Raw genomic sequence first — 12705 nt, 5'->3', positions numbered from 1 at the left:
TAGCCAACTGAGCCACCCAGGTGCCCCTCAGTCTCTGCTTTTAAATAGAGAATTTATTGAGGAGGGCACCTGTTGGGATGAGCACTGGGTGTTGTATGGAATCCATTTGACAATAAATTTCATATTAGAAAAACATAAATAAATAGAAAAAATAAATAAATAGAGAATTTGGTCCATTTTTATTTGGTGTAATTAGTTACATATGTATTTAAGTCTATCATTTTCCTACGTGTTTCTCTTTGTACCATCTGTTTTTTTCTTGTGTTCCTTCTTCCTTGCTTTTTTAAGGTTAATTAAATATTTTTACTATCCCATTATAATTTCCTTAAGTTTTAACTATTCCTTTTTAATCCTTTTTAGCTGTCACTAAGATTACAGCATATATCCTTAACTTATCATAGTCTTTGTAGAGTTAATATTGTACCATTTTGTGTTAAATTTAAGGATTCTGAAACCATGTAACTAAATTTACTATACACCATATTGCATGCTGTTGCCATGTATTTTTTATAATTTCTACAATAAAATGTTATAATTTTTGACATTGAACAGATATTTGTCTTTGAAAGAAATAACAAGAAGGAAAAAATACTATTTTATATTTACCCACACATCTGCCATTTCCAAAGGTCTTTATTCCTTCCTCTGTATTTGACTTACCATCTGCTGGCATTTCCTTTAGTTTGAAGAACTTTTAATAGTTCTTGTAGGACTTTTATAGACTTTTAGAAATGCCTTTATTTTGCCTTCATTTTTGAAGGATATTTTTACTGAATATAGAATTTTGGGTTGCTATTTTTTGAAGCGTGTTAAGAATGTTTTCTTCATAGTCTTCTTTCATTGTTCCTGATGAGAATCAGACTTTATTCTTATTGTCATTCCCTGTATATAATACCCATACACTCCCCTGCCATGCCCACCAATGCTTTCAAAAATTTCACTCTATCTTTGATTTTAGCAGTTTGACTGTGGTGTGTAGATGTGGTTTTCTTTATGTTTATACTGCTTGAGGTCCTCCAAGCTTCTTAGGTTTGTAAATTAATGTTTTTTACCCAATTTAGATAAATTTTGGCAATTATTTCTATAGGTTTTTTTTTCTGCTTAATTATCTTTCTTCTCTCCTTCTGGGACTTCCAATTTCACATATTACACCAATCGATATTGTTTCATATGTCCCCAAGGTTCTGTTCATCCTTCAATTTTCTTTCTCCATGTTCTTCAAGTGAGATAAGTTCAAATATTTGTCAACAAGTTTTGCTCTTTAACCTGTTAATCCCATCCAGTAAATTTTTTTACTTCTTATATTATACTTTTTTGGTTTTACAGTTTCCATTGCTTGTATAGCTTCTATGTTTCTACTTAAATTCTAACCTATTCATTCATTTTGCCCATTTTTCCTCTCAGTCTTTAAACACATTTATAATAGTTGCTTTAGGTTTTTGTCTTCTAATGCCAACATTTGGATTATCCTGGGATCTATTTCTCTTCAGTACTTTTTCTCTTGACTATGGGTCACATTTTCCTGTTTTTGCGTGTCTACTAACATTTTAATGTTGATATTATGTATGATACATTGTAGAGATTCTGCAGTCTGCTGTCTTTCTGTAGAGAATGTTGATATTTATTATAACAGGCATTTAAATTACTGGCTCATCACCTGCATTTACGGAGGCTTGATTTTTACATTTCATTGAGTGTCTTTTAGTTTAGTGTGGGGTGAATCTGTTGTCTTTTAATATAGTCTTTACTGCTAAGGCATAGCCTTTTAATAGAAAGGCCAAAGTGTTTACCAAGTCTCTCTAACTTGGTGGGAATCATACACCAACTTTACCTCCATTGAAGGCTGAAATCTCTGCTCAGCCTTCCACATATTGCTGTCACTGGGCTCCTTGAAGTCTTCTCTATGCCTCCACAGTTCTGAGACCATCCAAGGATTTGAGGCAGTTTATGGGCAGATTTAGAGGCTTTTTACTTGTGGCTCCTTCCTTCTCAGTCTTCCTTCCCTCAATTTTCAGCTACTCCACTCTCATCTGACACTTCAGATCAATAGGATAAAGCCTTCTGATTGAGTTCTGGTTGTGCCACACCTCATGCATTGGACGAGCTCTCAAGGTAAAAAGTCATATACATATAGCTCTAATTTAGTGTAGTTTCCTTTTTTCAAGAGTCAAACCTCTTCATTTTTTGCCTCTTCATTTTCAATAAACTATAAATAGTGGTTTTTCATATTTTATGCAAAGTTTATCACTGTGGTCCAGGGGAGAATTGGCTAAATAAAAACCACTCTGCCATTACCAGAACCAGAGCTTTCCCACTGTATTTTATACATTCACCTATCACAGAGTGTGCCATATTGTACTGAAAGTGTGAATTTAATTATATGTCTCTCCCACCAGACTTAAATTCTTTAGGGTATGTCCTTAATGTCTATTACAATGTCTGGCACATTGTGCTCAATAAATGTTCATTGAATAAATAAACCTAATAAAACTATAATTTTGATAACCAGAGTCTGGAAGGGCCTACATCTTTAGCAGTTTTCATGTGGAGCTTTGGTTTTCTCAGGTGAGTCACTTAGAGAGGTTCTGAGGATTACAGGAGCAAATTCTTCTCTTTTCGCTAGCCTTTTGCCACTTGTTTATTGTGGTATCAATAATAAAAACTAGTCCTTTGACAATTAGTGCCAGATTATGGATTAGCAAGGTAAATAGGAAATAGTGATACATTATTGCTTATTTTATTTCATTATTTTATTTTTAAAATGCTTAGAATAAACCTCTGAATGAAACAGCAGATGTAGTGGCCATGGCCTTTCTCACTCTTGCAGAAGTGAATAGAGAAAAATAATATTCAGTTTAGCCCAAATAGATTTCCTAGCTCTATGGAACCACAGTGGATTCCAGATGAGAAAAAAAAAATGAAGAGTATGACCCCAGATGCTATTTGTTCTAATTTGGTGTTGATCAGTGCTTGGCAAGGTGGTGTTTCTGGACTGTCAAAAGAAATGTAAACAGTGGAAATAGTTGTGGGATTTTAGAACCTTTTGTTTGGTGTATCTATTCTACACGGTCATGGCCCTTTCTGCTGTTTCCATGGTGATGTAGCCTTTACTACAAGGTATGTATGAGTTTGGGAGTGGGGATTGACTCCACATCTGGCTCTGTAAGCAGCAAGTGGCCATCCTGCTGTCAAGAGCTAATATTCTAACCTGACTGGTAGCCTTCATAACCCAACCAGGCTTCTTTTTGGAAGGTGAGAGAGGGGATTCTACAATCTTGTTTTCCACGGATGGTTAGCCAGAGAGAGTACTGCTACAGAGAGTTTCACACCTCAGTTTCATTTAACTAGGGGTTTGGCAAAGAACAGGATACTATCTTTCTTTTATCAAAGTTATTTTTAAAGTAATGTACAGTTCTGGGATTGAGGAGTCTGTTAATTTAAAGCTCTTCCAGTCATAGTGACAGATATACAACTGAAACTAGATTAAATATAAAGTAGATTTATTGGCTCACATAATTAAGTTTAGTGGTGAACCTTCGGGCACAATCTATTTCCCTATCTCTCACTCTGCTTCTCTGTGCTCAGAAAGCACTCCCCAAAGAGTAGCAAAGATGGCCACTGGCAGCCCCAGTCTCAATTCCATCAGTTTAAACCCCTGTAGGAGAAGAACATTTCCTTCTGCATAATTACAACAAAAGTCACAGAAAGGTTTCTCCATGCTCTGGCTATGTTATGTTCCCACCCCTAGAGCTCAGGGGGAGGTGAGACCAGCCCCAATTGACCCCAACGACTAAGAGTTGGTCAAGGAGGGATTCTCAAAGAAAAAGAGGGTCTCTAACCAGAGGAGGCAAAATAGATGCCAGACAGACAAAAACAAAGGGTTTTCATTTTTCATTGGTTTGGTTGTTTCTCCTCAACAAGGAGAAAGACATTTTAGCATTACACGTAGAAGCAACAGAGGCCAGAATATCTGAGCCATTATTAGTCTAGACCTGATGAGGAGAGCAGAAATGGGAAATTAAAGAAGGTAAATAATACAGAATTGGCTAAAACATTGGGACTATATTGAAGAGAGTTGCATTTTGCAGAAAATGATGGTAAACTTTTGGAGGGAGGAGACATGATCAGAAGCAGCTAAAAAAATGGATGATTTAATTGATGTGTTTAATTAAAGTGCTGCAACCACTAGGAGTATTTTTTTTTATTTATTAGGAAACTGTGTATTAAAATACAGTTAGTGAGTCCAAGGTTGTGGAAGAGAGTTCCCCATTTGCTCTCTTTGTCATGAGAGAAATTCCTTAAGCAGGATATGGTAAATGGGAATTCAGCACAAGCTAATTGCTGCTATAATTATGCCAAAATAAGTCTGAGACAAGCTCCTACATTGTCAAATGTGTAAACACTTTACAAGACACTTTTCCATGCCTCATTTCCTTTTATCTTTGTGAGAATTCTATGGTGTTAGAGATGATTGAATTTTACAACTATTTCACAGGTGAAGAAATCTGCAGTGTTTCTGGCTTCATCCTCAGCGAAGGATAAAGGTTAACATTGTCCTGGTTAAGGACTCCTAAAAAGGACCCCAGCTAGATTAATGTTACTTTACCAGGATCTAGTGGCCATGGATTCTGCCTATTTAAGGATGCTGAAAGGTCTCTCAGATGTTCGTGTGTAAGCAGGACAGCAGCTAATGGTCCCAGAGCAGGTTTCAAACACTCCCATTTTTGTTCACACTGAGTTCTGTAGCTCCAAAGAGAAATGGGTTTCCTGGTCCTGAAGCTCCTTTTAAAAATGATCTCAGTAGTGAAGATTTTTGTAAGTCCAGGACTGAAAGAGCTGAGAAAATCTTTTAGAATTTATACCATTTGCTTTTCTCTAGGTGTGGGGTGACAAGGTCCTGACTGACATTTTAGAATTTGGGTGTCTGGTATATATGTGCATTGTTTCAATAGGTGGCAGCATGTCCTCTCCTTTAAAAGGTATACTTTTTAAAGGGCAACCTCAGCAAAAATCTTCTGTTGGAAAAGGAAGAGGCACTAATAATATAGGCAAATAATAAATTTTCTCTTTGACCCACCAAGAATATACTGCTCATGGTCACAACTCAAGTCATTTAACAGGTTTTGATCCCACCGTAATGTCTTTAGAACACACATTGAAGCATGACATTGCTACTTTGAATTCTAATGCTATTTGGTTCTCCCCTCATCAGTGACTTAGCATACTGGAGAAACTCTGCCAGACAACACTTCCCCACCCACCATTTTGTGGATGATTTTGTTTCCATCCTGGCCACACTGTTCCCTTCTCCACTCTCTTCAGAATGACCAGCTCCAAACAATTTTCTCTTTGTAAGATCAATTTATCTATCAATATATATAAATGTTTTAATTTCATTCACAACGGCATTTCTCCTAAAAGACCCTCCAAGAAATGGTTGGTTCCAAGTCTAAACAAACAAACAAAAAACCAAACAAACAACAAACAACTAAAGGGAGGCTTACTAGAAGCTTGGAATTCATCAGCTGCCCTATATTCTAAGAATATGAATATCTTATTTTCTCAGGGAAAATATCTTCTGTTTGCAGCATGGGAATGATGGCTGCTCTTGGGTAGGGGGTGAAAATGAAAGGCAGTGGTTCCTCATGGTGTTCAGGACTTGGGGTGCACACCATTGGTATCATATTCTTGCCCTAGACAACTCACTCTTTGTGCTGCAAATACATTTCTCTCCAAAACTGGGCTCCTTTAGGTTAAGTGGGCCCTTAAAATTAAATTGTGGCCCCTAAAAGGGAACAACCTATATAAAATATATACCTAATAAATATAACATAATTCTATATAATTATATATGAACAAATACATCCCAACATTCTCAAAACTGCCTCTGTTTTAATAGTAAAATTAATCCTTGCCCTAACCCTTTTTCTTACCTTAGAAAATAAACTTCTAAAAGAAAAAAAAAATTACTCTTACTGTAGTAGACAGAGTTGGTGCCTGCCCAGATACCCTTGGATCCTTTCCATCAGCTCTATGTATGCATCCTATCTGTGTGCTTTGATGGTAGCTCCAACTTGGGACACTCAGAGGATGGCCGTTGGGCACTGGAGCGGCCTCACCTCTGTCCTGACGTTCCACAGACAAAAAGAGTAATTGTGGAATACAAGAGCCCAGTTCCTGTGTCTCTAGGCAGAACTAACAACTCTGGTGTAATTTAGGCTGCAGGGCACCTTGCAGGATCAGGTAGGATCTGAGACTTCACTTGAATTTACCCCCAGGCCTGGATTTCCCCCTTCCCAACCCTGCCTTCCACACTCATTTCCTAGTTTCTCTGGAGGCATTTCCTTAGTAAGCCACTTGTACCACAATCCTTGATTTAGGCTCTACTTCTGGGAAAACCTGACCACTGACCAAGGATATTTACTGTTTTGTCTTCTCTTTTCTCTTCTCTTCTCTCTCTTCTTTTGTAAGTTATATTTGGGATATTGCTTGAATTAAGATTATAGAGGAAAAACACAGCAATACAGACTTTTCTTCTCCAAATTGAAATCTTTCAACCTAATAGGAAGATTGTAACATAATCAGAGCCAATCTAAAAACATAATTTTAAAATGTGATTTTTGACTGAGGTACCACAACCTAGAGTCTTCTTTTGTGGCAAGTGCTGTTTCTCCTTCCTCCCCAACTGCCTTCCTTCCTTCCTCCCTCTTTCCCTCCCTCCCTGTTATCACTTAGCCAACTGTTTCTCTCTCCATAGCCTTCTGCAAGTTTTTTTATTTCTATAAGTGCCATGTATTGTTAATGTTACAGAATTTTTCTAAAAGGTCTTTTCTATCAATTATTTTTAATAATTGAATTTTAATTTTATTGAATTATGACATACGTAGAGAAAATGGTATAAATCATAAGTGTACAACTCAATAAATACCTCCCCCTGGGACAAGAAATATAACATTATTAGTACCCCAGAAGTCCCCCTTTATGTTCTCTCTCAGGTACTATTTCATTCTCCTCTCCAAGGATTACCACCATTGACTTTCTAATACTATTAGTTTTGCTTGTTTTGGAGCTTTATATAAATGGAATAATAAAATCTGTATTTTGTGTTTAGCATCTTTTGTTAAAATTGTGTTTCTGAGATTCAGGCATGTAACTACTACCATTTTCTTACTGCTGTGTTGAATCTTTTTATAGGATTATTACATAATCTATTATTCCTCTTTTAAACAAATAATTAATCCTATTTAAAATATCTCCAAGGGGAGCCTAGGTGACTCAATCGGTTAAATGTCCAACTTCTTTTCAGGTCATGATCTTGCAGTTCGAGCCCCGCCTTGGGCTCTGTGCTGACAACTCAGAACCTGGAGCCTGCTTCAGATTCTGTGCCTCCTTCTCTCCCCTCCCTGACTCAAGCTCTGTCTCTCTCTCTCTCTAAAAAAATAAGTAAACATTAAAAAAAATTGGGGTGCCAAGTTTGGGGTGCCTGCATGGCTCAGTTGGTTAAGCATCTGACTTTGGCTCAGGTTATGATCTCACCATTTGTGAGTTCGAGCCCCGTGTCAGGCTCTGTGCTGATAGCTCAAAGCCTGGAGCCTGCTTCACATTCTGTGTCTCCCTCTCTCTTTCTCTCTCTGCCCCTTCCTTACTTGCACTCTGCCTCTGTCTCTCTCTCTCTCTCTCTCAAAAATAAATTAAAACATTTAAAAAATTATAAAAAAATTTTAATATCTCCAAAATTATCTTTCTGCTATAAAGAGAAAGCACATCTTTTGGGTGCTATCTTTGCTGTTAGGGCCTCAGAGAGAATTAAATTGTTGCAAAGGGTAATGATCTAGAAAAAGTACATAAATGTACTCATAATTCTGTAGTATATATCATCTCTATCTCCTGGCCATAATATGTCAACATTGCTTTGAATCATTCAGTGGTTCTCAGCCCTGACTATATACTAGAATCACCTGGAGAGTTTTAAAAATATTAATTACCATGCCCTCAGACATTTTGATTTTATTTTAATTAAATACGAAGTAGTATTTTTTTATTTTTTTAACATTTATTCATTTTTAAGAGACAGAGGGAGACAGAGCATGAGTTGGGGAGGGCAGAGAGAGAGGGAGACACAGAATCTGAAGCAGCCTCCAGGCTCTGAGCTGTCAGGACAGAGCCCGACACAGGGCTCAAACTCACAAGCTGTGAGATCATGACCTGAGTTGAAGGTGGACGCTCAACCGACTGAGCCACCCAGACAACCCCCCCCAGTAGTATTTTTTATAAGCTCTCCAGATGACTATATGCATGCCAGAGCTGAGAACCACTTGCCATCTTATAGACACTTGTTAGATGATTCATTTGAACTGAAGTCCATTTCAACACTGTACCTCAAAGAGTTCTCTCTCAAAATTTTTATCATCATGTGATTTCTTCTCACCTTTATATTATTCCTCATTTAAGCTCACTGGAAGTAACAAAAAATTCCATTGGATGTAGGTTTTCATTCTAGCTAAAACTATTCTCCTCATCTGCCCCACACATGCCCCCCAACCATCCCCCTTTCTCTGCTTGTCTTTCTCCAGAGCACTTTTTTTTTAATTTTTTTTTCAACGTTTATTTATTTTTGGGACAGAGAGAGACAGAGCATGAACAGGGGAGGGGCAGAGAGAGAGGGAGACACAGAATCGGAAACAGGCTCCAGGCTCTGAGCCATCAGCCCAGAGCCTGACGCGGGGCTCGAACTCACGGACCGTGAGATGGTGACCTGGCTGAAGTCGGATGCTTAACCTACTGTGCCACCCAGGCGCCCCTCCAGAGCACTTTATCATCTCATTCAGGATGAATGAATAAAGGAAAAATTTTAAAAAGTGAGAAAAATAAGATAATGTGTAAAACACATGGAAACTTTCTTGAAAATAATATTTTATTATGAATGAAGGTAGAAAAAGACATTTTTAGAGACTCCAAAGTCGTTGTATGGATATTTTAATTTTCTATTTTTATAAAAGGAGAAGTGCTATCACTTGAAAAATATAGAAGAGGTGTAATTACATCTGATAAGAGGATGGGAGTAAATTTGCAGAAGATACAAAATACCTGGAGATCAGGGAGAAGCTATAAGGGAAAAAATTCAATAGTACACAACTTGCATAATAAAGAAAAGGCGAACTATATGTTGGGAAAACCCTGTGGCATAACTCCAATGCCAGCTATCCTAGAATCCATCAATTCTTTCTACAAATTTTTCGTGATTTCTATGATCAAGGCATTGTTTTGGGTGCCAGTTATATAACAGTGAACAAAACCAACAAAAATCTCTGCCCACAGAGACAATAACACATAAATTATTAAAATATATATTTTAATATATATTTTGGTGGGGGACAGAGACAATAAACACATAAATTATTAAAATATATATGTTGAGGATGGTAAGTGCTATGGAGAAAAATAAAGCAGCAGTGTTTGGGGAAGTTGCAATTTAAAAAAAGGATGGTAGTCCTCTTTTTTTTTTTTTAACGTTTCTTTATTTTTGAAAGAAAGGGTGAGCAAGCATGAGCAGGGGCGGGGCAGAGGCAGGGAGACAGAATCTGAAGGTGAAGTAGGCTCTGCATGGTGAGCACAGAGCCAAATCCAGGGCTCCAACTCAAACTCACGACCCATGACCTGAGCTGAAATCCAGAGTTGGCCACTTAACCGACTAAGCCACCCAGGTGCCCCTGGTAGTCCTCTTTTAAAAGAGATGATAGAGAAGACCTGATAGTCAGAGAAGACCTGGTTAAGCAGGGACATGAAGGAGGGGAAAGAATGGACTATGTGGACACTGGCAGGAGAGCATTCCAAACAAAAGAAACAGAAAGTGCAACTGCCATGGGTGGGAGTGTTCCTAGAGTGCTGGAGACAGGGAAGAGTGTCAGTGTGGCTTGAGTTGAGTAAGAAGAATGAAAGTGAGGTTAGAGAAGTAGAAGGAACATAATGACCATGTAGCCCTTGTTGTAGGACTCAGGCTTTCTGAATGAGGTGAGAGCCATTGGAAGGTTTTAAGCTAAGGGGTGACATACTCTGGTGTTTTAAAAGATTATTAAGGTTGCTTGTTGCAAATAAAGTTTGGTGAGGGGCAAGAACAAAATCAGGAAAACAATTTAGGAAAATATTACAATTATCTAAGTGAAAAATGGTGGTGGAGTCAAATAAAGTGGAAGCTGGAGATGGCGACAGGTGATTGTCTTCTAGAGTTATTTTGAAAACAGAGTTGACAGGCTTTGCTGATAATTGGATTCAATGGGTATGAGAAAGAGATGTCAAGGAAAACTTTAATGCATATCAAGGAAAGTTTTAGTGCATAATTATGTATTTTGTATTTGGTCTGACTCAATTTTTGAACATTGTTTTCTACTATATGTTATGTGCTATATATAAGGAACTACGCAGGCAAGATGCACTTCCTTCTACCAAAGAGGCTTATGTTCTGGAAAGGGAAACAGATGTATCGGTCAATAAATGTGTATATACCACATTAAAACTAATAACCAGAGTATGCTCAAGTTCTAAAAGTGAGAAGAGATTAATACTGTCACAGAGATGGAATGAGATGGTGATGGAAATACTTCTGGAGGAAGTGATAACTAAGTTGAGTACTGACAGATGCCTGAGGGTTTTTCTGGATGTTGAGGAGAGGGTGGAGGAGTAATATTCCACTGCAAGTACAAAGACACAGAGGCATGAAACAGCATGGTGTGTCGGAACTAGAAGGAGACGTGAATCGCTGGAATGTGAAGTTCAAGGTGAGAAGAGGCTGAGAGCTGAGTGGAGCAGATGATAAAGGGTCTTACATGCCCAGCTTCAGGCCTCAGCTTTATTCTAAAGAAGAACCAGTGAAAGGCTTTAAATAAGGGAAAATCATTATCAAATTTACATTTGATCAGATATAATTCTGGTGACCATGCAGAGATAGATTGGAGAGAAGAGAAGGCAAGAGACCAGAAACCCAATCAAAAGTTATTGTAACCATTGCTGAGAGCCTGCATTAAAATGATGACAGAGTGAATGGAAAAGAAAGGATGTACTTAAGAGATACAAATAGCAAGGCCTGTGGCCAATTGGTTATAGTGAATGAGAGAGAAGGCAGAGTCAGGGAGGCTGGAGATGCATTCCCATTAATTAAGATTAGGGAATACTGGAAAGTAGAGGAGGTCATGGAAGTGGGAAACAGTGACAAGATCAGTTTTGGCATGTTGAGATGAAGGGCCTGGAAGATAAAGATGGAAATCTTCAGGGAGAAATTGGATTTAGGGGTCTGGGAATTAACAGAGAGGTCTGGCCTTTATCTGTAGATTTGTGGGTAAACAACATAAAAGGGCATGATTAAAACACCAAGAATCTATTGGACTATTGAAGGAAAAGTTTAAAGTGAAGAGGTGGCCAGGACAGAATCCTCAGGGATATCAACTTCTAAAGGGAGGACACAGGAAAGCAAACCAACAACTGAGATGGGGAATGTGTGGTAAGAGAGGTAAGACAAGAACCTGGAGAAGGAGGACCCTCCAAAGTCAAAGAAGAAAAGAGAGTTATTAAAGGTAGCAAAAGCCATGATAAGATCAAGTAAGATAAGGACTTAAACATATTTGTGAGTTGGGTAATTTGAAGGTCATTTTGATCAAAGAAAGGGCATTTTAATACACAGATAGGGTGTAGGATGGGTAGAAATCAGATTATAGTGGTTTGATGTATGGATAGAAGTTGAGGGAGTAGAGATACATGTAGAGACTATTCTTTGTTTTCTTTTCTTTTCTTTTCTTTTCTTTTCTTTTCTTTTCTTTTCTTTTCTTTCTTTATTTTGAGAGAGAGAGAGAGAGTGTGTGTGAACAGATGTGGTAGAAGTAAGGCAGTTTAAGAATTAAGAGACTAGCGGATGATGGCTTTATATATATAAGGATTTCATACCGAAAATAGTTCCAAGGCAATAAAGTCTGACACATGGCCATGGGAATGGGCCACCTGCAGGTGTTTGAAACTGAGGTAGTCAATGTTCTGGCAAGTGGCAGTGTTGGCAGAATCCTCCTTGTGGGCACTGAAGTTACCCAAGATGATGGCAGAAGTTGAATTCAAGGGAAAGAGTATGCCTAACTCCTCTGTAAAGATGGAGGAGAGAACAGGAGATGACAATCACCAATAACAAATAAAGGTACAGAAAAGCTAAATGGGATAAATGTCAAAGCAGGAAACAGTTTTACACAAGAGGGTACATGTAATGGGCATTGGCAAGGATATCTTCAACTCCTTCAGAACCTGCCATACACTTGGGAGAGCTGCAAAAGGATGTGATATCCTTGAGGTGGAGACAGGAAGCAGAAGGTTCTATTTCAGTGAAAGTATGTAAGGAGAAAAGACTGTCTTAGCAATATACATATAAAAACAATATGCTCCCAGAAACTGAGGATCATCTTTTATTTTCTGCTAAGACTATTGAATTAAGGGTTTCCAGGGAATCACAAAAACAGTTGTACTGACTGGGAAGTATTTAATATGATCAAGTCTTAAATAAGAAGCCATGAACATAAACATTTAAAACCAAATATATAATAAATAATTATTAAGTTATAAAGTACATAGTTTGTATTAAAACTAAATTCTCAGATGCAAGTGTAAATACAACAGAGCAATAATATAGAATAATAATGCTACAATTTTATACAAGTGTCCAAAGAAGACACT

Source organism: Prionailurus bengalensis, chromosome B1 (assembly GCF_016509475.1).
Source record: "Prionailurus bengalensis isolate Pbe53 chromosome B1, Fcat_Pben_1.1_paternal_pri, whole genome shotgun sequence".
NCBI classification, from domain to species: domain Eukaryota; kingdom Metazoa; phylum Chordata; class Mammalia; order Carnivora; family Felidae; genus Prionailurus; species Prionailurus bengalensis.
This window is presented reverse-complemented; position numbering follows the sequence as displayed.